The sequence below is a fragment of the Oculina patagonica genome, chromosome 11 (assembly GCF_052425735.1).
Source record: "Oculina patagonica isolate OP01 chromosome 11, crgOcupat, whole genome shotgun sequence".
Lineage (NCBI taxonomy): Eukaryota > Metazoa > Cnidaria > Anthozoa > Scleractinia > Oculinidae > Oculina > Oculina patagonica.
Window position 1 is genome coordinate 18,584,697 of NC_135768.1, and position 17,554 is coordinate 18,602,250.

General features: G+C 39.5%; 1 protein-coding gene and 1 pseudogene across 2 annotated transcripts in view; one reads left to right on the forward strand and one right to left on the reverse strand.

Moving 5' to 3' along the window:
• The window catches only part of LOC144629502 (ubiquitin-conjugating enzyme E2 G2-like), a 94,691-nt gene that overhangs the window by 56,985 nt on the left and 20,152 nt on the right, over positions 1–17,554 (reverse strand). The gene's annotated exons all lie outside the window — the stretch shown is intronic.
• On the forward strand, positions 4,049–17,000 carry LOC144629506 (tetratricopeptide repeat protein 28-like; annotated as a pseudogene). The gene is made up of 8 exons (XR_013566384.1): positions 4,049–4,146; positions 6,672–6,833; positions 7,142–7,219; positions 10,197–10,264; positions 11,264–11,380; positions 12,715–14,300; positions 14,335–14,912; positions 15,572–17,000. The product of XR_013566384.1 is annotated as a tetratricopeptide repeat protein 28-like (transcript).

The following is a 17,554-nucleotide window of genomic DNA, read 5'->3' on the forward strand; positions in this document are numbered from 1 at the left end:
GCTCATATCAGTTGAAATGATCTCTAAAAAGCGGAGGATGGCGGAGCCAGCTTTATAACAAACCGTCATACTCATGTAGGAAACGTTCGTGAGCCGTTCCATGTTCAACATTTAAAAACTGAAACATGTTAATCCGGGGTTTTCCCGAAAATTCCAGAAAATTTTTGTCATGTTTGTTGTAGAATCCAATCTTCATTCAGGGACTGGGGGGAGGGGGGGGGGGCTGACTAGTGACTTGAAGTGGGGGGGGGGGGCTTAAAAGACTCTTCTCTTATTAACTCTTTATTTTTTCGGAAATTCTGGGGGGGGGCAGCCCCCCCAGCTCCGCCCTCCATGTCATTCTAATCTTCTAAGATTCTAAGGTTCGTTTTATACCAAGTCCGGCGTTGTTGTTAAACCTTGCTGCAAATTCTGGTCATAAAATAAAGCTGCTCTTTGTAGAAAATGCGAAAATGCGAAAGCGAAAATGTTTACAAAGAAGGGGTTTTTCCCATCCTTTGTTCGACTTGTGACGCCACGTGTTTTTATTTTTTTTCCTGAGAAACAACAAATGAAATTCATCACGTACGGCTGTAGACTTCACAGTAAATGCTTCAGAAATCCTTTATATTTCAAAATATTATATTGTTCGCCTTTATAAAAGTTAATGTTAGAAGAAATTAAGATTTTACCACTTTTCGAGCGGCTTTTATTTCATTATTGCGACTATATATTAAATCATTCCTAAATTTATAGCCAGGGGATTCCCCGTTTAAAACGTAAGACAATCCATAGTCTGTTGTTGGTCATTGTTCATATATCGAGGTGAGAAATAACCGCCTGAGTGCCTGCTAAGATCGATTTAAAAATTACATCAGATTTCCTTTAAACTTGCCTTCGTCTGAGTTTAGTTCTAGACGTTTAAAAACTAATTACGTACGGTCCTTGGATTGAGACAATCTATAGAGGTCGTCGAGCTGGACAGCTGGAAATCGAAAGTGAACCAGCAAAAGTGGATTGAAATTCAGAACGCCTGCGGGTAGTTTGCTGTTTCGGTTGTTCTTTCAAAGCCACAACAGGACAGTGCTTCTAACAAAATCACAGTCCCGGGATCTCAACAAGAACAACAACAGTGACGGTATCCAAGCGTTGACTTTGCTGTTACTGCGCTCATGCATGTTCGTTTTTGAAAAGGTAAGCAGATCGCGTGTATACTTGCAAACAAATGGATCTCGCCCGAAAGAAATCTGTAGTCTGTCTAGTGTCTCTAGTGAAATGCTAGTCTGATTCTCAGACGTCCGAGGTCGATCGTTTCCCCTTCGCTTCCCTTCTCTCCGTCTGAGAAAGGGGAAGCGACCTCTGTCGGACGTCTGAGAATCAGGCAAGTGAAATGAAGGATATTATGAATACAGTGAGTCAGGAGAGTGAGTGGATTGTTTTGTTGTGGTTGTCGTATCAAATGTATTTCACATTCTCAAGGTTAGAAAATTGTTTTTCCTTCTGAAATGTTCTTATGACGGCTTACTGCGTTAGTGTTTAGTATATGGAGTATAATCAGTTCGACGAGCTTTCGCTGGTCGCCATAATCTTTATTTCTTGTATTCTGTATTCAAGAGGGTATAAACCAGTCGTTTCGCCCTAATTATGTGGCTCGTTCACTCGGAAACGTTTCGCCCGGACTAAAAGTTAGAATAAGTCGATTTGCCTTGACTAGAAGTCGATATTCGCCTGAACTAAAAGTTAGCTCGCCCGAACTATTATTAAAGATACATAGTTGGAGGCATAGCTTGAACAAACACACAGTATAAAAGTCTCCTTTCTAAATCTAATCTCTCTGGAGAGTTGATCGTTAAATAAATTTATTACGCTTTCCTTGAAAATATCCAGCGCTGTCTATAGAAAGAATTTCGTTTTTTTAACGCATTCGCTTTTTTGTTTGTTGCTTATCTGGCTAAATATTGCCTATTCTTGGTTTTCATGTTACGTCATAAAATTCTGAAATCAAAATTGACTAGGCCTGCTAAATTTTCGTTGTCATTAGGCGAAAGATAAACTAAAAATATATATTTTTGCAAATTTCCAGATCGATAGTGTCATTCGTTTTTAAAACAGAGCATTTTGAATATTTGAGTTCTCCGTCGTATGTGACATCAAGCTGAGTGCCGTGACAAAGCTGTTTTGTTTGAAAAAAGGCCTTTCCTTTCCATTTTGTGCAGATTGAACATTTCAGATATAATAAGTGCTGTTTATGTGAAAGTGTACTAGCTCTTAAGCCAAGGATGGCCGCTGTTGTAAACAGAATTGAGTTCCAGATGGTTTCTCTGACATCACGGCGGCCATTACTGTGTCCCTCGGCAGGACACAGTTATGGCGGCTCCATACTAAGCTTTATAAATTTGCGTGGAAAGGTTCGGAAAATAACTCGCGAACGGTACACCGCACAGACCCGAAACTTGGAGGAATTGTTTATCTATTTATCATCTATAATATTTGAAATTCATAGCTTCTGTAGTTGAATGGTTTCGAATTTATTTTTTGATTGCGTGACAGTGAAAACCAGCAATAGGTGCCTTTTAGGTGTTGCGTTACGCTGTCTGAAACTGTCAAATTTCACTCCAAGTGCAACTGAATATATTATTGAATATGCAAATTTCTACTAAGCATGCAAAAAAGCACGTCAACAGTCTATTGGCGTATTTTGATTATTATTATAGACCATTATAACGAAAAAGCCGTTTTCTTGGTATGTATAAGTGTATATACCAGCCATTTTGAGGCCGTTTTCTTGGTCGGAAATGTTAGCTAGAAATTTTTCCCCAACAGCGCGTGCTCTTATTGGCTTATTCGAGGTCACATGACATCTATAAACAATTAAAAACTGCTTCCCGCCAAAAGTCTCTGCGCTAGCAACTCCTTTGCTTGAGCGGGCAACAACGCAAAATCTGTGACGTCAGAGGGTCTGAGTGCAATGTTACCCGCGAATGATCACCGACGACCGCTATTTTTCTAAGACTCGTCGTGCTATAAAGCAAAACACTTAGGGCGGGGGTACATGTGAATTTGAGTGAAATTTTAAGAAGTATAAAGAAAGGAAAGGAGAAGGAAAATTGTTGACCCCAACACAAGAGCACTCCAGGTTGACAGAAGACTGTTTTGGTGTCCATCTACAAATTATTAACTTCAAATTCTAATTTTAAAATCACACTTAAACTTCAATATTTCTTATTTCCCCAAATTTTACTTCTTCTTTGAGAAAAACTATCTCCTCCCAAAAATCCCCAAAATTCACAACAAAACACCGCAAAACATAGATTTGTGAAATGAGCAGAGAGTTTTTGGATTGCTGAAACGCTAACGAGATATTCGCATTAAACCCACACACAAACGGTGGTAAACCGGCTTTCACGTGAACCCCCGGCCCGCCTTAATGACCGATCCCTCGTCGAGAAACCAGTTAATTTTGTTTCCCTCGAATCTCAATGTTTCCCTCGGCTTCGCCTCGCCGAGGGAAACACTGAGATTCTCGGGAAACAAAATTAACTGTTCCCCTCGGGAACAATCATTAAGTGTATAATGTTTATATCTAACGAAAAGTCGTCGATAAGCCGTTGTTGTGTTGGTCCGGTTCCTGCCGTTTTCAGTCATTTTAAAAATTTACTGTAACTAAACTCCTTATAAGCGGACACCTCTCTACAGAACCTCGAGTTTGTTTCTTTGAAGTGAACATATTGTTTTCTTTTAAACCATAACGAGGGTATTGATATCAAGTTCAGTGTGTTCAAGTTTATTCAATAGTATACTATTTGAAAATTTTCAAGAGAACATTCAGTCTCAGCCCCCAAGTAGAGATCTTATATCACTTAAACAACCGATACAGTATGAGTATATGAAACTTATATTAATGGGTCATTAATAGAAAACTTGTGTAACATCACAGTTTTGATGTTTGTTGCTCTCTAGATAGAACAAAAGAACATCGTGGAACTGACAAAGTCAACTAAAAGTCACCAAACCATTCGAAAGCTTAAAAGGATATAAGGAACGTTAGCTGACAACGCTGCGACATGTACTGATTGCGCCGAAAGATCCAGTCCATGCTGTAATCGATGATGAAGAAGTTGTGTCATCGATCTGCTCCGCTAGAATTTGGTGATGCCAATTTAAGAGGTGAGAATTAAGCCTATATGGACTACACGACCCCTCATAGTAAGAAGTCTCCTAAAATGTAGAGTTATGTGACAAAAACTGAACTAGAATGCAAAATTGATCATATGATGTAAGTTTATTGGTAGCAACAGCAGAAACCCAAAATGTGGTTTTCATGTTACGTCATAAAATTCTGAAATCAAAATTCACTAGGCCTGCTAAATTTTCGTTGTCATTAGGCGTAAGATAAACTAAAAATATATCTTTTTGCAAATTCCCAGATCGATCAGTAGTGTTATTCGTTTTTAAAACAGAGCATTTTGAATATTTGAGTCCCCCGCCGAAAGTGATATCAAGTTGAGTGCCGTACCAAAGCTGTTTTTTTGAAAAAAGGGCCTTTCCTTTCCATTTTCAGTAGATTGAATATTTCAGATTTAATAAGTGGTGTTTATGTGAAAGTGTATTAGCTCGTAAGCCTAGTACAGTCGCTGTTGCAAACAGAATTGACTCAACTGAGTTCCAGATGGTTTCTCTGACATCACGGTGGCCACATTTGTGTCCCTACTTTGTGTCCCTACACAAATATGGCGTCTCCATACTAAGCTTTATAAATTTGCGTGGATAGGTTCGGAAAATACTCGCGAACGGTACACCGCACAGACTCGAAACTTGGAGAATTGTTTATCTATTTATCGTCTATAATATTTGAAATTCATAGCTTCTGTAGTTGATTGCGTGACAGTGAAAACCAGCAATTGCATGGCTGGCTATCAGACTTTGTACGGGAATCTATGTTTACAATATTTCCCTCATATTAGCATAAACGCTTCAGTTTCTGATCGAGCGACAAAACTGTCAATTTTGATCATTATTGAAAGAACGTGACACGATTAACTTTTGTTAAAAGATTGAGCCCGTAGTATTCAAATTAAGTACTTTTTCTGTGACGTTTGTTTGAAAACTGAAACTTTTGCAAAGAATTTATGGGCACATTAGCGCTTTTGCCACCCAGAAATTTTGCAGTTTTTAAAAACTAATATCTCCTTCTGAAGCAATTTCATAACACGCAAAGAGCTGAAACTTTCGTCAATTATTAAGTTTGACAAGCTCCTTTAATAAACATCTGGGGTCAATTCAGTGTATATAGCTCGATGCCTTCTCTACGCAAAGTCGCATGCTACTAATGAGGCAAAATGTATGCAGTGTCATTGACAATGATCGCCCTTATTTTGTTTGTAAGGCAAGCGTCTTAAGGCCCGGCCAAACGCACGCAACATAACATGTTGCAACATGTTGGATGATGTTGGATCAAGTTTGAAAATACTGTAGTCAAATTTTTTCTCCCAACAGGGTGGCAACAGCGTGACCGAACGCTTGCAACATGTTGTGCACAACAATGTTGCGCTATGTTGCGTTCAAATGTGGCGTGCGTTTGGCCAGCACCTTCACAACATCTCACTTGACATGACCCAACAATGTTGCAATATGTTGCGTTGAAATGTTGCGTCCGTTTGGCTGGGGCTTCAAGGTGTTTTATAACCAAATATTAACATTTTGCCATCACGTTCAACATGAAACCAAAAAAAAAGCGACCGCCTAGCATAATTTCGTGAAACTAGACATGCTTTGCTTAAATCGTCGTGTCAAAATCGTTTAACTATAAAGGCCCCGTCCACATTAATCCGCATAATCTGGAAAACGGACATCGAGAAATTTGAAAACACCGTATAAAAAATTTTCCGTCCACACCAGTCCAGTAAAGTTTGAAAACGCATCTATTTTGGTCAAAAACAGATAAAATGCGTTTTCAAATACCCACTTTGAAGAGAGTTTTCAAAAAGTTTCGTTTCCAAAATGTTGTCCGTTCACACTAAAACGCAAAGCTGGCGTTTTTAAATAAATCCATTTTGAAGAGCGTTTTCCCGGATAAGTGTGAACAGTTGGCAAAACCGGAGAAAAAAAGATGAGTTTTTAACTTCTCACTAATCCTGATCAAGTCAAAAACTCATCTTTTTTTCTCTGGTTTTGCCAACCTTCGCACTTATCCGGGTAAACGCTCTTCAAAATGGATTTATTTGAAAACGCAACAATTTAAAAACGAAACTTTTCGAGAATTCTCTTCAAAGTGGGTTTCTAAAAAAAACGCCTTTTATCTTTTCTTGACACGAAATAGATGCGTTTTCAGTTGCCCAAAATTGCAATCTTGGACGGAATAATTGGTGCTTTTTCGAGCGGGTGGGTGGGTGAATTTTTTAACGCAAATGTATACTAGCTATTGAAATCAGTTACACGTTGTTCTAGTTCCTGCTTTGCTGTGTTTCGTGCGGCAATTTGAAGCATGCAAAAGAAAATTGTCGAGTTCAGATAAAATTTGCAAGCCGTTTCAAGAAGGGTCAAGAAAGAAGAGAGGAGATAATTGATTGCGTTTAATTGGCTCAGACACCCTGAGATCGGTAGGTTTTATTGATCTTTCTTGACACTTCATGGACACTAAGCTATAAACGGGAGATAACTACCTTAAAATATCCATATCTGTTCCTTTTCAGCAATAGCAGAGTTGAAAAATAGTGAAGGTGACGAAGAATTCAGAAAAAAAGAATATGGCAGCGCTATTGACTTCTACACGGAAGGGATTAAAGTTAACTGCAACAATAAAGAGCTAAATGCCAAACTATACAGCAACAGGGCAACAGCACATAACTGTCTGGGTAAGTAAATGAATAAAAGAACTGACTGTATGGCCTTAACCTGCATACGGAAATTGCCATTTTTTCTACAGTTTTTGAAGTAGTTTTAAGGGTCAAAACTGGAAGGGTCAAACATTTTGTGATTTACACTCGACCTTCAAAGGTTATTTTTAAAAGCGGTGTGTTATTTTTTTGGTTATATTATTTTGTGTTTTCTTGTTGGTTTGTTTTTGTAGAAAACTGCACTGCAACTGAAATATTGAGCTGTCTTTGCTTAACTGTTTCATAGAATGATGTTTTTGCAATCTCCAAATTTTAATTTTCGATAGGTAATTACAATGAGGCACTCAGGGACGCAAAAGCATCCAAAGAACTTAAACCATCACGCGTGAAGGCCTTTACAGCAGGTAAAGAACTAAACTAATCCAAGAGTACTTTTTTGGGGTTCTTACCGTTAAACCATCCTCGGAGACCCAGGGGCAGTTAGATGGGGCGACGGACAGCTCATCGGGACGAGGGGATTTTCAGGCGAAAGTTTACAGACTTTCGCCTGAAAATCCCCTCGTCCCGATGAGCTGCCCGTCGCCCCGACTAACTGCCCCTTGGTCCCCGACGATGCGTAAACACCAACAACGGTCATACATAACGTCCCCAGTTGTTGTGCTGTAAGATCGCGAGGCAACTCAATTACGTTGGAAGAAGGGTTTTGCACGGGTTAAAAACGGCTCAGAACTAGCTAAATTATTTGTTTTGATCATTAGCACTTTTATTTCGTTGATAGCCAGTTGTCAAGCTTGCATAATAAGAATTTCAATTCTCTGGTTTAATATTCTCACCACATGTTTTAATTAGCCAACAAGCGTGCACGTACACGGACTCAGAGCCACCTTAAATTTTGGTAAATTTTATGAACCAGTTATGAAGTTCAATAACGCGAAACAATAGTAAACACATAATGTATGCAACTTTAGTGGCGATTAAGTGTGCATCCAAGAGAGGACCAGGCAACAGGTGATACAGCTCAAATCACCGATTTCGCCCAAACTTAGCATAAATGTTGGGTATGGTGAGCTATTCACTGTGGCAAAACATTAGTTAGTAAATAAACCCCTTCAGGCGACTGGTATATTGGAGGATAATGCCCGAGGCTGAAAGATTGTCGAAAGATGAACAGTTGGCCGAGAAGCGAAGCTTCGAGGGCAACTGTGAAATTTTGAGGACAATCTTTCAGCCGAGGGCATTATCCTCCAATATACCAGCAAGCCAAAAGGAGTTCATTTATTTTATAACCCTCAGATTAATTTCTACAACGCGCTTCATCGCCAGTAAATTTATAGGAAAAAACCTGCGTAATTAACCCGGCTTAACTGTGGTTGAAACAAATGCAAGTTAATTGGCTTACGTGATTTTCAACTCTGTGATTTCATTAAAAGTTAGAATCGAATAAAGTGACTTCATTCATTTGTTTTGTGCTTGCCTACAAAATCGGGCGACGGATATCAAATCGGACGGGGTATATTCGCTGATACCCGTCGTCCGATTTTGTACCACGTGATGCGTTTTGTCCAATGAGCGCGCGCAAAAATTAATGGGTGGGTTATAACTCAAAATATTTTATTCCCTTGGAGTTATGGTTCCTTTTGCAAAATTGGCTATTTTTCACTAATTTATGCATATTTAATTAGCTGACTTTGAATGACCAGTTCCACAAGAAAAAAAGACTTCTGAAAATAAAATTCACTGCATTATATTCTGTGGTTATAAGGCTTTAAGTACAATAATTTACTTCAACCGTCCGATTTGATTTCTTCTCCTCAAACAGATTTTTGGAAGGTACACATTTCGTACTGCTGGAAATAGCCTTCAATTAGTGCCAAATATCTCCCATGAGCAACAACTTATATACATTATTCTTACATGGGTAATGAAATCCATCATTTGACTTCACAAAAATGGCACAAAATGTTTGGGGACCAATATATTTTATTCGCACTGAGGAACTAAACACACGTGACTTAACGATTTCTTGCTATTTCATCAAACTTCACCGAAACACAGAAGCCATTTACTCAATTTAAGGTGGGAAGTGCGTGTGGTCGCGCATGATTACACGTGAACGGGTCGTACCGCTGACTGAAACGGCAGGCTCAATCAATATAAATCCAAGATGGCGGGGGATAGCGGCTGTTTATTTCCAGTTAAATTTATATCATGTAAACTGGCTGAGAGAACTGTCCCTCCGTGAACTTTGAACAGCTCTTTGAATGACTTTATTGACAACCTGTTTATACCTTTCACGAAGTATGAACCACGATGGATTGGCTGAGTTCAGCGCGCCTCAAAGCAACAGTACACATGTCAACTGAGATCGAAGTACAGCAAGAAGAACAAAATCTTCAGAAGAAAGCATCTAAGTGTCGATAAGTGGCATGTATGTAGCATTACTTTCTTGTTTCTTAACTTTGATGTGCCTAGATGTTGGATTGAGCGAGCTTGTGAAGAAAATCTTTCGCTGTTGTATTTACATTTGCTATCACAACATTGCCGAATTAAGAAGCTTATATGGCTCTGAAAATTTTCCGAAAAATGCCCTAGGTGCCTTTTCTTCGCCAATATTTTGATTGTTATCGATAGATGTATGTTTGATTAGCTATTTTGTACCACATTTGTGCCAAATTGAGTAAATAAATGGCCTCTGTGTTTCGGTGAATTTTGATGAAATGGCAAGAAATCGTTATTTCACGTGTGTTTAGTTCCTCAGTACGAATAAAATATATTGGTCCCCAAACATTTTGTGCCATTTTTGTGAAGTTAAATGATGGATTTCATTACCCATGTAAGAATAATGTATATAAGTTGTTGCTCATGGGAGATATTTGGCACTAATTGAAGGCTATTTCCAGCAGTACGAAATGTGTACCTTCCAAAAATCTGTTTGAGGAGAAGAAATCAAATCGGACGGTTGAAGTAAATTATTGTACTTAAAGCCTTATAACCACAGAATATAATGCAGTGAATTTTATTTTCAGAAGTCTTTTTTTCTTGTGGAACTGGTCATTCAAAGTCAGCTAATTAAATATGCATAAATTAGTGAAAAATAGCCAATTTTGCAAAAGGAGCCATAACTCCAAGGAAATAAAATATTTTGAGCTAATGTTTTGCCACAGTGAATAGCTCACCATACCCAACATTTATGCTAAGTTTGGGCGAAATCGGTGATTTGAGCTGTATCACCTGTTGCCTGTTTCTGCCCTGTTCTCTCATGGACGCACTGTTAAAAAGCTTACGTGTTAGTTATTCCAAATGATACTAAAAATCATGACATTGCCTATTCGAGTACATTATTATTATAATCATTTTGGACTGTTGTTTTTCTACCTGCAGGAGCGCAAGCCTGTGTCAATTTAAATCTGTTTGAGGAAGCCATTGCGTGGATCGACGATGGACTTACAGTATCCTTTGACCACGTGCATAAATTTAACCTAGTCTAAATAGTAACTGAGGAGGCGCAGTGGCCTAATGGTTAGTGCGCTGGACTCCGGATCAAGCGGTCCGGGCTCGAGCCCTGGCCGGGGCACTGAGTTGTGTTCTTGGGCAAGACACTTTACTCTCATAGTGCCACTCTCCACCCAGGTGTATAAATGGGTACCGGCTCCAGCCTGATGAACCACTAGGCTCGAACGCAGCAACTTGTAGTTGTTCCACAAATTAGCTAGTTGAAATGGTGATTATCAGAAAATAGCCAGCCAAGTAGACTGCAAGCAGTCTCTCTTTTGTTCTAACTCAGTGGGGAATGAACGCGAAAGCGAGCAAGCCCGAAATACGAGCGGCAAAGCTTCGAACTTCGAGTTGCGTAGACGCCGGAAGAGGAGCGAAAAGGAAGTCTCTCTTTTCCCTTCCCCGCTACTCGCCGCTCGCAACTTTGCCACTCTTATATCACGCTCGTTCGATTTCGCGTTCGTCCCCACGGACTTCTGAGAAAAAGGGACACTGCTTGCAGTCGTAACGTCAAAATTGCGAAAATAGCACGCTCTGTGGGTTAGTTTAAAAACTTATCAGCATACCTCGCTGATTTTGGTCAACTTTGATCCTTCTCAATCTTTCCCAATCTTAAACATCCTTTTTCCTTTTTCGTTTATGCTATGCCATTCTGTGTGTTTCAACATTAGTTAAGTGTAGTTTTGTACCGCTCAAAAATGACTTTACATATCACTAGCCTGCGTAGCAGTTGATTCCTGTCCAAGCGCTCGGAGCGAGCGAACGAGCGCGCCTGGATTAGCAACCCACCCACTTCTTCTCATTTTTTTTTTCGCCCGCTCAGTTCTTCGATCTTTCGCACGTTCGTTCGTTCGCTCCGCACACTTGGAAAGGAATCGACTGCTACACAGGCTAATACATCGCAAGAGCCCCTTTTACACATTAACATGTAACAGTAACTTGACTTTGAAAAGATTGACTCAAGAAACCAGACGCTGTTGGAATTAAAGAAGGAGTCTGTCCCAAAACAACGCAAACCGTTGGAAACAAACGGAGAAAAAATGAAGTCAGTTCAAACCAAGGGGGACAAGGTAATTATTGGAATTAGCCAAGGTGCTATGCTAAGGACTCGTAGTTGTCTAGTAATAGGTATGGATGAGACATGAGGACCAACAGTCCCGACGGGGGATTATTAAAATAAGGGATAAAACATGTCGTAGTTATAAGGTTTTACAATCGTTGAAAATAACTATGAGATTCGCCTACAAAACACGATTCTGGTACATTGTATGATTTTTTCTCAAAATTTCCCATGATTACCCCAACACTTTTACGGACCCGCCATGACACAAGGCTAAAACCTAGGTGTTTTAAAGAAATTTAAAATTCCCTTTCTTAAAGGCCGTTTTCTACTGATAATTTCACGTAATCAAAGAGAAATTAAAGAACAAACAGCATAACGAAAATCACTGTTACTGTGATAACTGATAATATACAGATTTAGCCAAGCCTAAAAGCGGAGCTCCACATACGCATCTTTTGCGGCTTTTTAATATATATAACTTGGGAAAATACTCACATTGAAAATATATACTGTCATTAAAGTTATTGAATACACCTGGCGTACGCAACTACTCAAGAAACATTCCATAGTCGAGATGAATCGTCAAATCCAATCGCAGAAATTCCGTTAACAAATTCCTCTCGTTACTCAAGACAGAAATATAAGTCTTGAGCCCGCGATCCAAGGTAAAATCACTACCTGATCAGCGGTCAACTTCAAAAAAACACGTGACCTCGATGAGCTCTTAACCTGAGCCCGCGATATGGTCATGTGATACTGGTCAGCAGATACCTTGTTTCGACAGCTGTCAATTAACCACGACATGGGTGTCCAATATCGATCCTGGAAGATAAATACTAGTTATGCAACGCTTTCGAGTGGTATACTATGGAATATCCCACGAGTCACTTGTATTTTCTCGGTATACACACGAGCCTTTAGGCGAGTGTGTATGCCAAGGAAATACAAGTGACAAGTGGGATATTCCATAGTATACCACGAGAAAGTGTTGTGTAACTATTTTATACCATGCCATAGAAAATACGCTTACTTAATTTCGTCGAGAATACAGTCGCAGCGCACTATGGGAAGGTTGGGTTGAATACCGTCGAATATACAACGGCTTTCCTGTATTCTGATTGGCTGTATTTTCTATGGCATGGTATAAAAGGCGGAAGATGATGACATACTCTCTTCCCCAGTGTTGCCAGTGACTCCCCTTCCCCTCCCCCAGAGTCTGTAAGGTCGCTTGCTTGTACGTTCACGTGACTGCCAAATTTGTCGGCTTGATGGGTCAACCAAAATTTCTTACCTATGGTGCTCCACTAAAACTGTAACACTGTGTTTTCTTTTGTTAAATAGGAAGGCGGTTCTCAAAGTTCGTTAGCATTCTCTCCATTAAACCTTGACATTGCCAAGAAAGTAGGAAACGGGAAGAAAGTGGGAGCTCATTATCTCAAGCTTGGTAATGGATTTTTAGAACTCAGCCATTTTCAAGAGGCAATCGATAGTTATGAACAATATTTACGTTTTTGCAAAGAACAAGGAGACAAGAATGGAGAAGGACATGCGTATGGAAAACTTGGCAATGCTTACAACAGTGTCGGTAAAGTTGAGGAAGCTAAGAAGTACTATGAAGCTGCAACTAAGTACTGCCAAAGAATTGGACGACAAATTGGAGGAAGGAAGAGCGCTTAGCAGCCTGGGCAATTTGTTTTACTCTCTTGGTTGTTTTAAAAAAGCCAGAGAAAACCATGAACTACACTTAACAATTGCCATAGAGTTGGGGGATAGGTCTGGAGAAGGGTATGCCTATGGCAATCTTGGCAAAACGTTTCACAAGCTCGGTTTGTGCATAGAGGCCTTGGGGTACCATGAACGAAATTTAGCGGTAGTTGTGGAGCAAGGTGACAGGGTTGGTGAGGAAAAGGCCTATGGTAATATAGGGTGTGTCCATCGCAGTCTCGGTGATATCGAACGAGCCATAAGGTACCATGAGCTGCAACGAAGTATCGCTAAAGAAGAGGGAATGATGGCTGATGAAGCATGTGCGTATTATGAGCTTGGTTGCTCTGTGGAATCTCAAGGGTCTGAAATTGAAGCTTTGGAATATTATAAATCAAGTGCAAGACTGTTTGAAGAAATAAGAGCTGGTCTTCCGTGTAAGCAAACTAACTGCTTCAAAGATGAGTGGAAGATTAACTTGTTTGATGTATACCAATGCGTGTACACTGCTTTACGTAGATTGTATTTAAACCAAAATATGGTTGTAGAAGCTCTTTTCGCAGCAGAGAAAGGACGTGCACAAGCTTTGTTGGATTTGTTGGGATCGCATTTCGGAAAAAACTCCACCCAAATTCTACCATGTGAACAGGGAGAAACTACGGCTGCTTCATTGAAATGCATTTCTTCAAATACGATTTTTTGGGGGCTTGACAAAAATTACATTAATATTTGGTTGCTTCAGCCAGGGCGACGATATTGAATTTAGAAGAAAATCCGTAGAAGATATAGTTCACCGTCTGATCATTTAAGAGCTTGATGGGTAGAAATGGATTCAAAGTAACTGGATCGTGTGAGTTGTTACAAACACAAGTACATAAGAAAACCAAATTCACGTCTTGTTGAAGATCTAGAGAGTGAAGAGGAACATTTTCTATGAATTTTGGGGGAAAATAATCCTCTTCGCAACCATTGTGTGATCTTATTTTTGGTCCGATAGCGGACCTCCTTCAAGGTGACGAGTTGATCATTGTCCCGGAGGGTCCTTTATGCTTGGTTCCTTTCGCTGCTATTGAAGATCCTGCTGGCAGGTACCTGTGCGAATCGTTCAAAATCCGAATCGCTCCCTCACTGACAAGTTTGAAAGTGATAGCAAATGCCCCACAAGGTTATCACAGTGAAGTGTGGTGCACTACTCGTGGGTGATCCACTGGTCCCTTGGGAGGGTCATTTCTAGCTATAGAATGATAAATCTCACAGCGCTTCCATATGCCAGAGAAGAAGTAGAAATGATCGGGCGATTAATCAATATTAAACCCCTAACTGGAAAAGATGCTAAAAAAATGGAAGTGCTTGAACAGTTGGGGTCTGTTGCTTTAGTGCACTTTGCAGCTCATGGTGATGCTAGACGGGGTGAGATAGCTTTGGCTCCAAATTCAAGGCGCTCCTCTCGGATGCTAAAGGAGGAAGACTGCTTGTTGACGATGGATGATGTATTAAATATCAACCTTCGAGCAAAACTGGTTGTACTAAGTTCTTGTCATAGTGGGCAAGGAAGGATCATGGCCGAGGGTGTAGTTGGCATTGCACGGGCCTTTCTGGCTGCTGGCGCTCGTTCTGTTCTGGTGGCACTGTGGGCGATTGAAGACAAGGGAACTTTTGTGTTTATGAAAAGGTTCTATCAGCATCTAGTGGAGGGAATCAAGGCAAGTGAAGCTTTAAACAAAGCCATGAAATGCCTCAGAGAATCAGACGAGTTCAGTGAAGTCAAACAATGGGCTCCGTTTGTGCTCATTGGTGATGACGTCACGCTGGAATTTCTTCACAAGCCTTGCACTGTAAGTAGATGCTGATTAAAACTCCTTCAGTGTAAAATTTACCATGCGTTTCGTAGTAAACACAATCTTTCTAAGCATTTCGGCAGTTGAGGAAGAGGGACATGCACGGAGACCGAGTGTCTCTGGTTATTTCCGCAGCCCATCCCACACCCGGGGACAAGGAACATGAAAAATTGTCGGAGCAACCAGACAACCAGGAGCAGTGAAATAAAGTATGATGTGAGCACAGACCAGACACGAGTACTGCAAAAGATAACTGATTCAAACACACGCACACGAAAAAGGCAGACAGAGATTTCCGAACCAACGACACAATCTCTTATAACAATCTCTTATAGATCAGCAGCTCTGCTCTAATTCGCTACATTATTCAATGAAAAATTCATTTATAGGAGTGAATTAATAACTTTATTCTTGAAAACGGATAAGTAAGCTATGGTAGGCGACGAACGGACGAACACGGACGAACACCAAAAGAAACCCAAACCCAGCACCCAAGAAAAATATTCAATCATAAAAGTACTCCGCAAATTCAGCACAGAAACTCACCTCACCATAGTCACAATGGCTTCTAGTGGCTTATATTTCCTCTGCAGAATCTGAAGCACGTCTTTATTTTCTGAAAGTCATTTTTTTTTCTTTTTAACTTTTTCTTTCAGATGGCAGAGACAGAAACTATCGAAGAACACCCTCAAGATGCCACGTGATGTTACAATAACTTGTAAACTCGTCGGATCATTCATTTCTAGTTGTCGTTATTATGCTTAAGTTAATTCCTCTGGGCTAAAAAAAAAAAACTAGTTGTCTTTTGGTGTGGCGGATTGACTCGCTCCTTGCAGGATCAAACTCGACTGAAGCGGTTGGAGTGGTCGAGGTAGACCGTTCTCTCTTTACTCAGGCCCCGTTAATTTTGGGTGGGAAGGGAGGAAGAAGGCTTCGTTAAATTACAATGGTGTTCTGTCCTGGTTTATGAAATTAACTGGAAAGCCATTTGTCTGACCCAAACATCACACTTTCCCTCCTAAAGCGAGCTGGACAACGGACTAAAAGGAGTGAACAGAACGTTCGTTTTTTCCAGCAGTTTCCGGTTGTTCATGTAAAGTTCATGTATGTAAAAAGGTTGATAGCTCTATCCAGTCTTTTCAACCAAATCGGTTCAAAACGCCATCCCCTTGTTCTCAACAGAACGTGTAAATACAAATTAGATTGGTATGATTTAACAAATCAAGCCAAATCGGTTTATGCTGCAACGGTTGATCCCGGGACCGCGAGAGAACTCGCAAAAGTGTAAGGGGTGCGACCGGTATAAACTCTGTAGAAAAGGACATCGATTCAGGGTAATTTACCATAATTAAGGTTCTAGGTTTCACTTGTTTGTTATGTGTGATTAGAACTGTCAGATGATTATCATAGGTTTGCTTGAGTAAATAGAAGCAACATTATATTATTGATATATGACAGCTTTAGCTTTTACATAGTGGCTACTCTGCACATGCGCATATTGCCACTTTCAGAACCAAATTATCGATACAATGATATAAAACCTTAAGCCCTGATAGTGCCATTTGGCACACGAGGTCATAACTTGGTCAATATTTGTCCGATCAATTTGAATTTTTGCCACCAAAATTCTCTTGGAAAGATCTGCATTTTGAAAACATAAAATTGCCCCCCCCCCCCCCCCCTGCAGTTTGTGACTTGATTGACCACCCCTATAACTTTTGAAACTTTTTTTCCTGATACGTATGTGAGATGCAACATTACTGAAATTAACCCCAACACTGAGAACTGCACAATAAGCTATAGTTAAGGGGTATACCTACTATAAGGAATATACGGAGATACACACATTTTTAAACCTTTTTCTTTTTACGTTTTAAAGCCATTTCTTTCAAGGCCATTACTTTTTTATTATTTGTTGACATGTTTTATGAACTATTCTGATCAATACCTTTCAAATGGTGTATCATACATGGACATCCATTTAATACTTATTGTTTTAGGAAAATAGACCAGTCGCCTTAGGGTTAAAAAATAACAAGACATCCTTTTAGATTTACTGCTGCTAAATATTGAAACAGTTTTGAAAGAGAATTTTTTTTTTTTTTTTTTTTTTTTTTTTTTTTTTTTTTTTTTTTTTTTTTTTTTTTTTTTTTTTTTTTTTTTTTTTTTTTTTTTTTTTTTTTCTTTTTTTCGTACTTGGGTCCCATAGTTACCAAACGTCAGAAACAATACATAATGTGGATTTTAGGAGTGTTTAAATTTGCTCAATTTTTTAATATTGTAGTTAATGGTTATATCTTAAATCTTATTATTATTATTTCAGTGCTTTAATTTAAGTAATTAAGGTAGTTGTATTTTATAGTTACTAGCTTTGTCGGTGACGCGCGTAGGCACATCAATGTGTTGGCTGTAAATTGGAAAAAATAAAAAAGTGCTTACAATCGATATTCTTTGTTCTCTCGTAGGAATTACTTCGATGAAACATAAACTAGTAGTAATTGCTAACTAACAGTTGGATGTTCACGCTTTAGCGTATACAGCTATCGTGGTATTGGGCGCAGAAAGGTTGTAGAGCACGAAAAAAGCACGTAAGTGCGATATGAGCAATACCGAAAGGTAGTATGGGTAGAAGTAGAGAG